This window comes from Glycine max, chromosome 1, assembly GCF_000004515.6.
Source record: "Glycine max cultivar Williams 82 chromosome 1, Glycine_max_v4.0, whole genome shotgun sequence".
Lineage (NCBI taxonomy): Eukaryota > Viridiplantae > Streptophyta > Magnoliopsida > Fabales > Fabaceae > Glycine > Glycine max.
The window spans coordinates 40,449,925-40,467,329 of record NC_016088.4 but is presented as its reverse complement, the minus strand read 5'-3'; the positions used below and the strand labels follow the sequence as shown (position 1 = coordinate 40,467,329).

Below are 17,405 nucleotides of genomic sequence, written 5' to 3'. Positions count from 1 at the left end.
ATAAATTGATATTGCCATCATTTGCTGGAAACACTAGTGAATCATCATTGCCAAAAAAGAATACCAAAATCGGAGTTTAGACATCTAACCCAACATCACCAATACAAGTACAAAAGTTTAAGATGGGAGACCGATCCTAGATTTAAGGCACTAACTAACATATTTAGGGCCTAGACGATCTTAGTTGTAGTTTATAGTGAGTGGGAATGCGTAGCTTGTTACTAATAAAGAGTAACAAGAGACAAAATTTCTTACCTTGCTTTCCAGAAAAACAAGATGAGATGGAATGGAGTGATCATAAGCAACAACAGATAAGTTATCAACTCCTGCAATAGAAATTGAATTAATGCAATAAAAACTTTAACAAGAAAAAAAATTTATGACTACAATAAATTGGAACAGCAAAAGAATTCCACTGTAGTTGCTCCCTTGTACAAGATATTAAAATTGGTAAATAGAATTATTATTAGTATGAAGTCTACCTCTAGCTTTTCTACTTTTGCTTTATGGTCTTTAGGAAGCAGCCGGACCTCATCAATCAATTGGATAGACTCGGAGACATTCTCAGGGGACACAAATTCCAATTCCACATGTACACAACACTGCAGATCAATAATCAAATAATTTTCATGCACCAAAAAATTTAAGAAAAAAAGTGAAACATAAATCAATGCTGAGATAATAGTATCCTCTATCAGCAATCATGTGGAGAGACCATTAATAGTGCGATCATCTTTTTGTTTTCTTTTAATATGGGTACAATGTAAACATCGATAACTTGATATTTCTTAGACACAACTTCAAATTTGACATTGTCAGTCAATTTCAAAATGTAAAAATCACGTTCAACAAGAATTTATAATTTATATCAGGTTAAGGATAGTTTAAAGTTTTTGTTCTTTAAATTGACTCAAAAAGAGAAAAATGGGGTAAGAAATCTTTAATACAAATGTAACAGAGACCTTAGGATTCCTAATCTGGTATGGACATCCAGAAGGAATGATGACAGCTTCTCCAACATGTTGCTCAAAAGTCCATGGTTCAATTTCTGGAAATAGTGACAGGTGAGTTAGATTTAGTTATGGAGGATTATAATTATAATATATGATAAAACACGGGTGTACTTACTAAACTCCTCCTTAAGTCTCATCTTGTGAGTATTGTCAAGAAAGAAGCTCTGATCCAAAATTGGATGAACCATCTGCATACAAGAGAGAAAATTAATCATCATCAACTCTGACAAGATCATGTTGTTAAGAAATTGTCTTCTTCTAAACTTACCTTCTCATGATATTCACTAGTATAAGAAAATTCATCAGAGTGTCTTTTGAGGTATTCTAAGAGCTTGGGCACATCCTATCTTCGAAAGACATCTCAATGAGCAGCAGAATTCTCAGTAAACTTCTTCCCTTTATCAATGTTTGAGTTTTCAAAGGGATTTCTAGGATTATGATCTGGAGACCTTTCAGTGCTTAGAACTCTCATGTGGGAAGGTAAAGAGCTTTGTGCTTTTTCAGTTTCAGAATCTGAACCACATTCTTCATCATCAGAAATATTGGTGTCTAACTTCTAATTAGATATCAATTTGGCTTTAGTAGAGATGGAAGATGTTCTATTGACTCTCCTGAGAAAGTCAGCTCCTTCTTTTACCATACTATGCATTCCATTTTGAAATAAGAGAACAAAGAGAGAATGAAGCAAAATGCCCTATAATTATCACATTTAACCCTAATTTTTAATTATTTTAATGTTCATTGCCTAAATTTAATAACTCTAACACACACACTAGAGATATAGTAAGTAAAGACAAAAGTAAGATCAAGATATAAGGAACCAGTCATGAGTCAAACAAGAGACAGAGGAAATGCTTTTAGGAGGGAAGAAACAACTCATATATTGAGAAGTCATCTATATCTTACCTACAAGTTTGATGTCAGTGTTCTCTGCCAGCCATTTTGCACCATCCTCCTTGAATCCCACATAGCTTGTGTCAAATTCTTTCTTAAACATGAGTCACCTAATATTTGAACAGAGATTTAGCTCACATATAGCATCTAATAAACAACTAAGTACCAGTATATTGTTAATCCCACATAGCTTTTTGCCTTTTTTCTTTTTATCTAATGTTTTCCTCTGAAAGCCAGTGGAAATAATAATAATAATTTACCTGGATCTATTCCATCAGTGTTTGGAGAGTCAACTGGAGCAAGAATGGTCAGCCCTTGAATTATAATGTCACTGCACAGATAGGGGATAATAAGAATAAAAGAAAATACTGTGCATTAAGATTAATCATCAAGGCAAATGAAAATTCTTGTCAAACCTTGTGTAAATTGGATGGACAAACCAAGATGGAGAATTGATCAAAGTGAGATTAGATATCTGGATGTGATCAGAGAACATAATCTCAATCATGTAAGGCCTGGTGAGTTTCAATTCACCCTTGTGGAACTTGTCCCACCAATAACACCCTTGTCCATCAATTGTCCCATTGTAACCTAATGAAATAAAAAGAGACATTAAAAGTTATTTCCAATTAGACATGACCTTAACAACCTCTAATAGCTGTTTAGTGATGGGTCTAGTAGTTACCAGTGATTATTACATCAGTGAGGTTAGTTCCAAAAATGAGACTACTAAACCTTCCATCAGGAGCATCCCTTCCTCTGCCGTATGAATAAAGCAAAAGGAGGGTCTATGAACAAGCACAAAAACTAAAATGATAAAAACATTGAAACATACTAAGAAAAATAGAACAGAACATTGTTTGCATGTTTAAAAAGCTCAATGAACACACACAAAGAAAAAAAAGAATACCAAAATCGGAACACTCCATTCCAGCAACACAAACCACTTCCTTCAGAATCCTCCATTATAATCACAAGAACAAATCATTTCCTTGAAAATCCTCCATTCTAATCACAACAACAAATCAGTTCCTACACAATCCTCCATTCTAATTCTAATTATAACAACTAATCATTTCCTACAAAATCTTCTACACTGTTAACTCTAATAACACGAAACAACTTCCTCCAAACCTAAATTCGCCAAAATAAAACAAATAGAAACAAACAGAGCATTACGAAACCTGAAACATTGACTTGGAGTGGTCCAAGAGAGTATCAATGTAGCGGAGACCGAACCACTTCCCGAACGCGACGTCGGTCTGCACCGAGCGGTGAGCCACGAGTAGAGGCTTCTGCGAGTAGACGGCCGCGATTTTCGGTTTCTAGTATTCCCCCAACGAATCCACCTCCGTCGCGCTCAGCTCGAACAGGTACCTCAACTTCGCCGTGAACTCATCGTCGCCGGACTCCGCGGCGGCTCCGACGAGGTCGAAATTGGAGATAACGGTTCGAAGCAAGAGAGGGGAAGGAGGGAGAGAGAGAAAGCACGGGAAGGAGTAGCATTTTTGTTCTTCGGAGTGTTGAAGTGGATTTGACTAAAATACCCGGCCCGGTCCATAATCCAAAGGCTTATGGCCATTTTGGAGTTTGATTTCAAGATGAAATGAATATCATTGCTGAAACTAACAAGAAATTTCCATAAAAAATAATGTTAATCTAAATTAATCCATAAAAATAATGTTAATCTAAATTAAAATTTAATATTACTAATTAATATATTTTATCTTTAAAATTTTGAACAATTATTAACTAAAAATTAATTTAAATTGAATGGTTATTTTTTGAGATTGAGTATTTACTAAAAAAACAAGAGACTAGTATTCAAATTTAAACAGTCTTAAAGAGTTTTACCTACACCAACAATCGTAGGTATAAGACTTTTGAGGTTATACCTACATCAACCAATTATAGGCACATGTTTTATGAAGTTTTATCTACATGACGTAGTTGTAGGTATAAGTTTTTTAGAATTTTGCCTACACTCTGCTTTTGTAGGTAGTAATCCTTTTGAGTTTTACCTACACTAATCAACCATAGGCACAAGTTTTTTGGAGTTTTACCTACACAATGTAATTGTAGGTAGAAGTCTTTTTTCAGTTTTAATGAATTTACTTACACCAAATAATGGTTGGTACAAATGGTTGAGTTTTACCTACATTAGTCACTTGTAGGTAGAAGTAGGTGTGGCTTTTGAATGATAAAATTTTTATGAAAAACTTTTTAAAGATCAGAGTTATACTTTTAAAAACAAGATTTTTCAAAAAAAAGAAAAATATTTGACCTTTATGAACTTTGACTCAAGATTACCTTGGTGTTCAGAAAGTCTTGACATAGAGGTTCAAGCACTTAGGTAGTTATCTTTCTAAGTGTCACAACACTTATTATGAAATGTTTGATATGATTACGAGAACCTAATATCAATGCACATTTTCTTAAGTTTAGAAGTTTATTACTTAAATAAAAGCATTTCTCAAAATATTGTTATTATGAAAAACTCAGTTTAAGTTATGCAAATGCAATATTTAGAATGTTGTTGTTCAATGATGCACTCGGAAAGATTAATCTCATAATGTTGTTTCCAACTTTATATGCACAAGACTATTTTAATGTTTTATGAAATTTTTCATACTCTTATGCATAAGATTGAACTAGTCTAAGACAAATCTTATTATGACAAACATGATTTAGTTCAAATGTCTTTTTACAAAATCATTAAGCTTGTTATGAAAACCTTCTTATGTATGTATTCTGATATATGTCATTTTGATGCAGATCTAGTATCCATCCACAATAAATCCATTCAATCCATCTATTACAAAAAATAAAAAAATAAAACAAATAAATGGGTCCAAATCCATCCATTTAATTTTATTGATGGTTAATGATCCATCCAGTAATTTTCAAAATCCAATGAATCTTCTAATCAATACTTAATGAAATTGATCCAACTTAATAATTAAAGAATTTGTGGGTAATTTTTTTACCAATGTTGAATAAGATTTTTTTGGTCATCATCAGTCAAGACTATTTTTCACAAACATCGACCTCGATTTTTGGCTAATGTTGGTTCTAGCAATTTTTTGGTCGACGTCGACTAGAAATATTTTTCGCCAAACATCGACTAATGATGTTTTCCAATTGACATCGACCAGTGCAATTTTTTGGATGATGTCGGCCAGGGTTTTTTGACTATTTTTTTTATTGTCATCTAGATTATTTATTACTAACGTTGACTGATGATGTTTTTCAAACGATATCATCGAATGCTATTTTTCAGACAATATTAGCTAGGATTTTTCCAGTCGACTTTGCTCAGGGCTACTTTTTGGCCAATGTCGTTCAAAAAAAAATTCAGCCAACATGGGATGGTGATGTTTTTCAACCGATGTCTGTTGATGCTATTTTTTGGATGATGTCAGCTAGCATTTTTTAACCAATTTTGGTTGGGGCTATATTTTAGTTGATGCCATTCAGAGTTTTTTTGGCCAATGTCAGCTCATGATGTTTTCAATTGACATCAGCTGATGCTATTTTTCGAATGATGTAGACTAGGCTTCTATCGATGACTTTGGTCTGGGTTATTTTTTGGCCAATGTTAGAGTTTTTTCCGTCGACATCGGCTAATAATATTTTTTTATCTGACATCAGCTAATGTTATTTTTTGGATGATGTTGGCTAGGATTTTTCAACTAACTTTGGTTGGGGTTACTTTTTTCTTGATGTTTTCCAGAGTTTTCTCAACCAACATCGACTAGTGATTCAAACAACATCAGTCAAGGCTATTTTTGGTCGATGTCAACAAGGGTTTTATTTTGTTCAATATCTTCTAAGGACATTTTTTGGCCAATTTTGGCTAGGGTTTTTTTTATCAACATTGGTCAAGGCTATTTTTTTTTTCTTGGCATTGGCTAGGGTTTTTGGTCAATATCGATCACTGTTATTTTTTTGTTGACATTAGCTATTTTCTTTTCGGTTGACATCGACTAGGTTTTTTCTGATCGATGTTAATTGGCGTTATTTTTTTGCTGATGTAGACTGAAAATATCTTTATCTGGAAAAACCCAAGTCGACGTAGGCCAAAAAATTGCCCCAATTGACAATTGATAAAAAAAACCCAAGCTGCCAGTCAAAAATAGCCTCGATTGTTGTTGAATAGAAAACAAAATCCTAACTGATGTCGGCCAAAAAAATTGCCATGGTTGATGTCTGCAAAAAAGATCATCGACCAAAAAATAGATTTAGCTGACGCTGATCGAAAATAACTACTTGACACTAGCAAAAGAATTGTCTCGACCAATGTCCATAAGAAAAACCTAGCCGACATCAACCAAAAATAATAGTCATTGCCAATGTCAGGCAATAAACTCCATCGATTAAAGTTGACAAAAAAATAGCTTCAACTGACTTAGTCTAAAAAAACCCTAGTTGATGCTAGGAAAAAATTAGTCCCTACCAATATTAGAAAAAAAAACCTAATCAATTTCAGGAAAAAAATGTCCTAGCTAATGTAAACCAAAAAATAGTCTCAACAGACATTGGTTGAAAAAATCCCAAGTCAATGTTGGCCAAAAACATCACTGGTCAACATTGACCAGAAATACCCTAGCCGACCATGACCCAAAAAATATTCCTGGCTAGCATCAGTTGAAAAATATCCTAGACCAACGTCAACCAAAAACCATCATTAGTTGTCGGCCAAAAAATTAGCTTCGATGTCGACAAAAAATTAGCTTCGATTAGGATCAACTAAAAATAACCTGAGTTGACTTTTGTTGGGGATATTATTATTTTAGAAAGTACTGTGATTTTTTTTAAAATAAATCATTTTAAACTAAAAATAATTTAGTTTTAAATTTTATTTTTTTGGATGAATTGGATGGATATCCATTCATGAAAAAAGTGTTAATGTATGGGTTGGATATTTTTTTAATCAAATGGATCGAATTGAATCGAATCCCTTGAATAATTTTTAAAAGATCAAAATGGTTTTATGAATTATGTTGATCCAATCAATTAGGATTGTTTCAATTCATCCATTTGTCGCCCTAGTTAATTGTACAACAACTTTATGATCAAAGATTAATTTCAACTTTATTTAAAGGACAATTTGGGAACCAAAATGGACCTACTATACATGGAAGAGATCAAATTGTACTCTATGAAGTATCTCTTTCACCAAACCAAAGCAGGAAAAGAAGATTCAAATTCAAGGACTTGCATTAGAGCTATGTTGTGCATAGATGAAGTAGTGCATGCAAGCTACATAGATGACCTTTATTTCAACCACTATGAGTTTGTAGAAAGTATGGTATTGGACAATTGTTTTCTACTAGAGCTTTTCATCAGTGGAACAATATTAAACCACCAAATAACGTAAGAATTTGGATTCACTCTTCATCCTCTCTATCTCTCTTACTCCTCTTTCTTTCTCCATCATTTACTCATTCTTTTCTTTAATACTTGAGTAATATTAATAACACACTCTAAAACATTTTTGAACATATATGTATTATTAGTTGAAATCAAGGTTATAAAAAATGGTTGCAGATTGTCATTTGGACCGTAACATCAAAGTTTGTTAACTGTCTGCGATTACAATTGTGACCCTATTTGCCGCATTTATCCGTGGTATCGACAAACACGATAAAACTATGATCGATATTTAAAACCTTGGTTGAAATTTATTGAAAATTACACTATTTTGAAACTTCTATTTTATGTTTAATTAATCTTGCATAATCACTCATATTGGTTCCCATGGTAGGCCGACAAGAGAGATTCCAATAACTACTAGTCTTGGAGTTGAAGTTATGAAACATGTAAAGGTGTTGTTGGATTTGGTGATGCTTGAAAACCAAATCCCCCTAGTCATTCTAGATATTCTGTCAGCAATAGTATTTCGTAATGTTTTAAAGGCAATGATTGTATCACATTGATACATAAGCACATGTTTTCTATCTTGGGCTATAGTAGTCTAGCTTCCAGTAATAACTCCTACTCCATGTTCAAAGCCTTCAATTTTCTTGAACTTATTCACTCCTTCGTATATAGGGAAAAAGAGGAAATCAAGCAGAATGACAATGAAGTGAACAAGGATTTGGAAAAGTCTATGGAGGGTGAAGAAGTTGCAGATAAAAAAAATAAAGCTACATGACTGCACTACCGAGCTCGAAGCATTTGGGTTACAATCAAACATTCAAAGTCAGAAAACGAGGCTTCAAATATGGTGGAGAAGACCAAGTTTGACTTGAAGATAACATTCATGATTAGCGACAACAAAAGGACACTAGAAATCCTGAAACTATATATAACTGAAACCACGTGTTGATGGTGGAAATTTGAAAATAAGTTTCGAAGACTTACGAAAACTTAAAAGATAACTTCACACAATGATTCTAGTTAACAAATAAAAGTATTTTTGAGTTCGTGGGACATAGAATCACAGGATTCAATGGCTTCTTATGCATGAAGTTGTGAAAAATCAAGTTATTCGAGTTCTGTAGTAATCTTTGTTGAAAAGACAATGCATTAAAATTTGATTTCTAGTAATAGATTCGAAGGAATGTAACAATTCTACACCTATTGTTGAAAATACAAATTTGTATGTAAAATATGCAATTTTCGATGAGATATATTCAATTAAGCAGTATCGAAAATGATTACAATAAAATAAATAAAAAGTTATACAAAGATGAACAATTAAATGTAAAAGAAAGGGACATAGATAGAAGAAGGGTTCATAGGAAAAGAAGGAGTCGTAGGCAAAGAATAAGTCGTCGAAAGTAGAATCAGATATGAGAAAAGCAATTGCATTGAAATGAAAGATGGGTTAGATCATATACTTTTCTCAAGGAACCTGTAGGCGTTTGGATGTGTGATGTGATTGGTGTTATAGAGATTGTGTAAGTGTTTCTAACCAAATGAAATGGCTTTAGGACATCTTATTTATAGATTTTTTGTCTAACAATCAAATTACATGATTTTGACACATTTACATTGATTCCTAACTCCTTATCTATGATTTTGACACCTATCTTTGGAGTTTTGAATTTGATAATTGCCAAAACCTATCCTTAGACCACTTTTCGATGAAACCTCTAAGAAATAACTGCTAAAACCTGTTTCTGAGTGCCTTATAGGAAATAACTGCCAAAAATCGTTTCCTGACTCTTCTCTGATAACCGTTCCTCGAATTCTTTCACCTAAAAAATGTACCCGATGCTCAGTTTAAAAAGATTTTCAAGATCTTCATAATGCCTCTCAGCACCCAATTTTTTTTACTTCAAAGTTCATCACATCTGTGAAGGACATATTTTCGAGGAGACTACTTTTTGAGGATGACATATTTCAAAGAATTTCAATACTGAATAGTTGTACCTCAAAAAATAATTCCTTATGCCTTCTTCATAAAATAACTTAATCAAACTTTTCATGAAGTCATTTTTTGATGTCTCAACGAAAATACCTTTATAAATTTTATTTCAGACCCCTAACAGATGCCCCCTAAAAAATATTCTTTTGAGTGTAGTTTGAGAATGAGTATTTTTTGTAACTTGGTGCTTTTTAATTTTTTTTTCCTTTCCAGTTTCTTAATTCCAAAATGGTCTTTTGTTATCTAAAGAATTCAATTCATCAAACATAAAAAACCAACAATCATTATTGGTAATTCATCTTGTTATTGAATTGGAATTGATTGCAAATTGACTTTGATGAGCAACATTGCATCATGCCCATAAACCAATATATAAGTCGCCCTACCAATTGCACCCTTTGGCGAATTTCGATAAGCCCAAAGTATTTGATTTAAAATTTCATGCCAAAGTCAAGGCTTTCGACCAATATGTTTCTTAATTAAACTTATCAAAATTTTGTTAATGGCCCTGACTTGGCCATTTACTTTTGCATAATAAGGAGTTGAAGTTAATAACTTAATATTTCAATATTTTGCATATTGTACCATTTTCGACTAGTAAAAATCGTTCCTTTATCTATAGTAATGGTTTTTGGAATCCTAAATCGAAAAACAATGTGTTCTTCTATAAAGTTAATAACATCACTTTGTTCAATATCTTTCAACGAAATAGCTTTAACCCACTTAGTAAAATAATCAAAAGCCACTAAAATATATCTCTAGCCATTTGAGGAAGAAGGATGAATTTGACCAATGATGTCAATAAGGTTTTACAATCAAATGTAACTCACTAGGTGGAATTTGTTGAATTTGTCCATGTTTTTTACACTCTTCACAAGACTTAGCATAATAAATGCAATCTTTCAAAATCAAAGACCAATAGTAGCCTTGATGAAATAAAATCCACTTCATTTATTCACCTACTTGGTGTGCACCACAAATTCCTTCATCGACTTCAACTAAGGCTATGTATGCCTCAGTTTCCCCTAAACATCAAAGAAGTATTCCTTCGACTCTTTTCTTGTGTAATTGATCACCTTGAATTATAAATTAAGGGTCCTGTATTTTATTTTTCTATCATCTTGAACTATAGGATCCCTCATATAATCAACTAGAGGTTTTCTCCAATCATTAGGAGTCAAAACATTGACATTTAAAATTTTGAATTCATCAATCATTTTATCTCGAATTTGACTCAAATCATCAAATTTTTCTTTAGATAACTTGTAACTTGTAGCAATTTGGGCAAAATCGTTGGCTTCTTTATTTCTAATTTGAGGTACATAGTTGAAAGTATATTCATCTAATATGCCTAATAGTAAAGTAGCACAAATGTAATACTTCATCATATTCGAACTTACACATTTCACTACTACAAAATAAGCTTTCAACATCACTAACTTAACATCAGTGACAAGAACAACTGATGTTAAATTAGGTGACAAGAACAACCGATGTTAAATTAGGTGAGGTGGCATTTTCATAAATAAATGGGTGTTCTTAACATCGGTTTTTCAAAAATCAATGTTATAATGACAAACTTAACATCGATTTTGTTGTTAGTAATTAATTAACATCGGTTTTTGAAAAACCTATGTTACTATGAAAACTTAACATCGGTTTTTTAAAAATCGATGTTAGCTTTTTTATAATAATTCCAAATCTTCATCTCGCACCTTACTCTCTCTTTCTTGCTCACTCTCTGCAATGTTTACTCTTCACATCACTCTCTGCAACATTCCTCCTCCACCACATCACTGCCACCGCGTCATTGCCCACTATGCCTCCACGTCGCTGCGTGTCCACCGTGTGTCAAACTAGGTTTGTTCCTTCCTTGTTTGTAAATAGCATCTGTATTTTGGCATTTGAAGTGTCTTTGTAAGGAGATAGGGGAGAGGATTTGTGGTGCACTTATGCATGATAGTAGAGGACTCAAGACATTGTAGATTAATGTTAAGGTATTTTTAGAGGGTGAAGCTTTAAAAATTGACATTGTTCTTTTCTCTAAGCATTTATTAAGAATTAAAAATTCATGTAGCCAGAGATTTTCATATAATTGGTATTAAAAAATTTCACAAAACGCATATGTAGTTCAAATAACTCACAATATAGGGAGTTCATCTATTATAAACTCAAGTAATAATAAAATTAATTAGAGAAGACTTACTTTCAATAGATTCTCTTAACAAACTTACCTGTAGCATAGCTTAAACTAAAATTTGAGAATTTCTTGCACCCTATACTCATTATCATTTTCCTATTATTGAGACTGAATCTAAGACTCTAGAACATACTATCCTCCATTGTCCATGGACCTAGCCTACACAGAAATTTTTTGAGACAAAAATACGCAACATATATGCAGGGGAGGAAAATGACCTCTAAACTGTATCAAATAAACAACGACTTCGATTATTGAAACAATAAAAGAAAAATAGAATTAATTTCTATGATATTCAAAACTCAATGGTAATTTTGTTTCTTGTCTTTTCTGACTTACGAGTTACGAGTATAGTTGTGTTTTCAATTTCTCCATGCTATGTTGGTGAATATTTGCATCCTCCAATGGTGACGCCATCAGCATGTTTATATGTAAAGCATGCCAGTGGTAGGCCATTATTGAGGAAATAGATGCAGGAGTGGCTGCTAACTAATAGGAAGCTTACTACTAACTCTTAACATATAAAATGTTCCAAGAGTTTCATTTCATGGTGAAAATCCTCACTTACAAAGTGAAATAGTATATTGTATACCTTGTCATTTATGTACACTAATTTACTTAATTAAACCTGTACAGATAGGAATAAAGAATATTACCTACTTAGCTGGACAAATTATGCCTGCTCTTTTTAATTTACACAAGGCCGTTGATTTCCTAATATTTACTACTTTGTCCTTGAAACTCTCCCTCGCAGTAAAGGAAGTCTCAGATATTTTCCAAGATTATATACAATTCTGATTGGAGAAATATTTGTGAAATTAGCTCTTCTCCTTGTGATAGTAGGTGAGCACAAAGCCTTAGATTTCTCAAAATTATCTCTTAACTAAGAAACTTTATAGATTTCCCATATAGTGTATGTGGCATGTTGAATCAGAGCATTTATAGTCTTAAAAAAGAGAGATTCAAGGACAGTCACTGCCAACTTTTTGCTTGATCGGGATGAGGATTATAAATAAGTATAACCTCTTGTATCTTAAGACTCACAAATTAATAATATTTCACAATATGAGAAGTCTTTGATAAAACTCCATTCAGCGGGAAGAAAAGGAAAGAAAGCATAGAAGGTAGAACCTGTCCATCTGCTTGTCGATGCATGGGCAACTGCAATTGCTTCCTCTGCCAATGTTAATACCAAAACATTAGTGTTCCAACTACGAAACTGTAATATGTTTTAAGATTAACTTTCCAAAATGTCAAAGTAATGTGCAAATGGGTCGAAGTTGGATGGGGAAATATTTTTGTCCTTGTAATAACTATTTTAATGGGGAAACGACATACGAGAACATCTTCTCAATGATAGGATTAAGAAGAATTATACAAACATGGATATGACATGGTGAATTGATAGACGTTCAAATAGGGTCCCAAACTGAACTGGTTGATGTAGAAATGGGAGATCGGTTAAAGGATATGATTCATGATCTTGAACGTGAGTTTTTCAGCAAGCATTGGCCCCTATGTATGATACATTGGAAAGTGATTTGAAGAAGCCTTTGTATTCAAGATGCAAGAAGTCATTGACACTGTTGTCAGCGGTATTAAGTCTGGCTAATGTGAAGGCCAAATATGGGTGGAGTGACAAAAGCTTCACTTCATCGCTTAAGGTAGTGTAGGGCATGCTTCATGAAGAAAACATGTTGTAAAAAAGTTACTATGAGGCGAAGAAGATATTGTGTCTGATGGGTATGAAGTTTCAGAAAATTCATGCATGCCCTAATGATTGCATATTGTGTAGACATTTGCCCCAGGTATGGGGTATCACAGTACAAAGTAAAGGATGATGACGAGTGTAGCAATGATGAAAGCACAAAGAAATGCCCCCCCAATGAAGGTGTTATGGTATCTTTCTATCACTCCAAGGTCTAAGGGTCTGTTTGCTAATGGAGATGATGCAAAAGACCTTACATGGCATGCAAATAGGAGAAACTGTGATGGAATGCTTTGCCATCCGACTTATTCCTCCCAGTGGAAGAAGATTAATTGTTTGTATCCGAATTTTGAGAAAAAGGAAAGAAATCTTAGGCTTGGTTGTGCATGAAGTAAAAATACTTAACGTTGTCTATGATGATACCAGGGCCAAGACAACTAGGAAATGACATTGATGTTTATCTCAATCCCTTGATTGAAGACTTAAGAAAGTTATGGGATGAGTGGGTTGACGTGTTTGATGGGAGTCAAAATGAGACATTCAAGTTGCGTGCAATGGTATTTTGTACCATTAATGACTTTCCAACATATGGGAAATTGAGTGGATACATTGTTAAGGGCCATCATGCATGCCCTATCTATGAAGAAGACATAAGTTATCTACAACTGTAACATGGAAGAAAAACAATGTACACTCGGCATGGAAGAAAAAAGCATTTAATGGAAATCAATAGTATGAAATTGCACTAATTCCCTTAACTAGTCAGTAGGTTCTTGAGTGGGTTGAGGTCATCAATACTATATTTGGAAAGACCCAAAAGAAGCTGACAAGTAAAACTTGCATATAGAAGAAGAGGTTGATATTCTTTGATCTTCGATACTGATCAGATCTAGATATTAGACATTGTATTGATGTTATGCATGTGGAGAAAAATGTGTGTGATAGGGTCATCAGTACACTTCTTAACATTAAAGGCAAGACAAAGGGTGGTTTGAATACTCGTCAAGATCTAGTTGAGATGGGTATATGTTTGCATCCAAGGTCTGATGATAAGAAAATATACTTGCCTCCAACATGTCATACTTTGTCAAGAAATAAGAAGACAAGTTTTTGCCAATGTCTACACCGTGTGAAAGTGCCACAGGGATACTCTTGAAATACTAAGAGCCTTGTGTAGGTCAAAGATCTAACCTTAGTTGGCTTAAAGTCTTATGATTGTCACGTCTTGATGCAATAACTTTTGGCCATGGAGATATGAGACATCTTTCCTTACAAAGTCAGTCTTGTCATAACTCATCTGTGCTTTTTCTTCAATGTCATATGTAGCAAAGTCATTAACCCTGTAAAGTTAGATGACTTGGAAAATGAGGTTGCTATTATCTTGTGTTAGTTGAAGATGTATTTTCCTCCTTCATTTTTCAACAACATGATTCACTTAATTGTTCATATGGTGAGGGAAATTAAAATGTGTGATCCCATTTATTTACAGTGGATGTACCCGGTTGAGCGATACACTGAGATCTTAAAAGGGTATACAAAGAATCTACACCATCTTGAAGCATCCATTGTTGAAAGGTACATTGCAGAAGAAGCTATTATGTTTTGTTCAGAGTACATAAAAAAGGCAAAACGTATTGGGTTTCCTGAGTCTTAGCATGATGAGAGAGTGGTAGGTAAGGGTTCACAAGGGCTACATGTTATAACTTTGGGTCTAGAGGAATTGAAACAAGTTATTGAATAACAGTAATGAAGTTGTGTCATACATAGTTCTTCACGAAGCCTTAGTCAAGGATAGTAACCTAAAAATGACCAAAAATAGGGTGTTGAAATAACATAACAAGACTTTCCTAAATTGGTTTAAAGATACAATCTTTGGTGACGATAATGCTTCTGAAGCATTACGGAAGTTAGCAGATGCACCTAAAAGATGACAAGTGTACAATGCAAAACAATTGGGTTAGTCTTAGGGCCGAATCCCAACACTTTGCTACTGTAAATGATGAGAATCCCCGTCTAGCGTCTATGCCTTACTTTGGAGTCATTGAAGAAATCTGAGAGCTTAGTTATGTTAAATTCATTTTGTGTGTTTTTAAGTGTTAGTGGATTGATAACAATATCAGTGTGTGAACCAATGATTTCAGATTTACTTTGGTAGATCTGAAGAAGCTAGCTTATCAGGATGGGTCTTTCATCATGACAGAACAAGCTAAATAGGTGTATGTTCAAGATACTTGTGATGAAAGTTGGTCAATGGTTCTACAGGGAAAACCATTGGTGTTAATCTTGTAAATCATGAAGATTTTGATGATATCAAGAAGAATTTGCTTGAGAAAGGGGGAGATGTAAATCATGCAAGCTTTGATGGTGTCGAGAAGAAATCACATGTTTGTCATCATCAAAAAGGGGGAGAATGTGAATGTATGTATACATGATTTTGATGATGTCAAAGAAGAATCTAACAAGGCTGCTTCAAATGATAAGCATTTGCTTCAAGAATAATTCAAGATTGCTTCAACAAACAAAGCCTTGTTTCAAGATTCACTAAAGACCAAGCCTTGCCTTAAAACAAAGTGCTTTCAAGACATGCAAGGCTCTGGTAATCGATTACCAGGAAGTGTAATCGATTATCAGAAGACAGGGTTGAGAAATAACTGTTGAAAAATGTTTTGAATGTGAATTTTCAACATGTAATTGATTACCATATGTCTGTAATCGATTACCAGCAACGGAACTTTGGAAATTCAAATTCAAAAGTCATAACCCTTCAAATTATAACTGTGTAATCGATTACACAAACATTGTAATCGATTACTAGTGGAAAGTTTTTAGAAAATCTGCCAAGAGTCACATCTTTTCATTAGATTTGTGAATGGCCATCAAAGGCCTATAAATAGGTGACTTGGGCATGAATTTTAAGAGAGTTTTGATTGATCAAAATGTTTTATCCTCTCAAAAGATTGAGAGAGTTTTGCTTGGCAAAAATGTCTTATCCTCTCAAAAGACAATAAGAGATTCCAAAAGAACTTCGTTGTCAAATGCTCTCTCAAAAGAAATCCTTGACCAAACACTTGCAAAATCTATAAGGATTCTTACATGATCTTCATTGTAATATTATTCTCTTGAAGAGAGAATTCTTCCATTCTTCTTATTCAATGAGATTGGTTAAGAGACTGTGAGTCTCTTGTTGTAAAGCATCTGAACACAAGGGATGGGTTGTCCCTGAGTGGTTCAGACTTTGTAAAAGGAATTTACAAAGATAGTGGAAATCTCAAGTGGGTTGCTTGAGTACTAGACGTAGGCACGGGAAGTGACCGAACCAGTATAAAATTGTGTTTGCATTTTCTCTTCCCTTATCTTATTTATGTTGTTGCAATCAATTGTGTCTTGCATGTTTAAAGAACATTGTTAAATTGATTGTTGTTGCTTCTTCTGCATTCTAAGCCTATCCCTCTTAATATTATTGAGGCCACAAGGTCCAACAAATCTTGAAGATGATGATTCAACCCTTGATACTTGTCACACTCCTTTCTCCACACACATGCCTAACATCAATGGAAAAGAAAAAGTTGATGATGTCCATGCAAATCATAATGATCATTATGCAGAAGAATTAACTAACATCATATAATGTAATCATTTTTATATTTACAATTACATAACTTACTATACTTTTGAGTTGACTTTAATTAATGTTGTTCTTTAATAGGCACATGGCTACACCATCGAGCTCCCCTCTTCCCGAGTCTGCCTCTTCGTTGTCAATGTCGAAAAGGATTAGAAAAGCCATACAACTCAGATCATATTCTGCTAGACTTGTGAGGGTGGAGAGACCACTAGTTCATGTGGATCCTACCACTTGGAAAGCTGATGGTCCCCACCAAAAGAAATTAAGGACCTATTTGGGGGTCATCGCTTAAGACAAGATGGATGTTACATATGTTAATTGGAAACAAGTTCCTACAACTTAAAAGGATTTGATTTGGGAGGACATTCATGTATTTCAATTAAACCTTGTATGTTATCGTAATTGGTTGTATTAAATTGCTTACGTGTTGTTATTCACAAACTATTACATGTCCTTTTGTAACTCAGGCTAAATTTGATATTCTGGAAGTGTCCGATAAAAGGACGAAGAAGAAAATCCTCCAGATTGCAGCAGTCAGTACATCCTAATGTTTGACAGGGGCTTAGGTCAGGCAAATACCTTGGGATGCA

At 33.8% G+C, this 17,405-nt stretch overlaps 1 long non-coding RNA gene and 1 other non-coding gene across 2 annotated transcripts; both read right to left on the bottom strand.

The window, feature by feature from the left end:
* Positions 1 to 518: 518 nt before the first annotated feature.
* On the bottom strand, positions 519 to 1,203 carry LOC100783583 (uncharacterized). Its single transcript, XR_005888432.1, has 3 exons — positions 1,129 to 1,203; positions 963 to 1,048; positions 519 to 602 (listed from the first exon to the last, which is right to left on the bottom strand). It is a non-coding gene; the product is annotated as an uncharacterized protein (transcript).
* Positions 1,204 to 2,154: 951 nt separating this feature from the next.
* On the bottom strand, positions 2,155 to 2,964 carry LOC106794665 (uncharacterized). The gene is made up of 3 exons (XR_001382863.3): positions 2,593 to 2,964; positions 2,324 to 2,498; positions 2,155 to 2,238 (listed from the first exon to the last, which is right to left on the bottom strand). It is a non-coding gene; the product is annotated as an uncharacterized lncRNA (long non-coding RNA).
* Between the last annotated feature and the right edge of the window lie 14,441 nt (positions 2,965 to 17,405).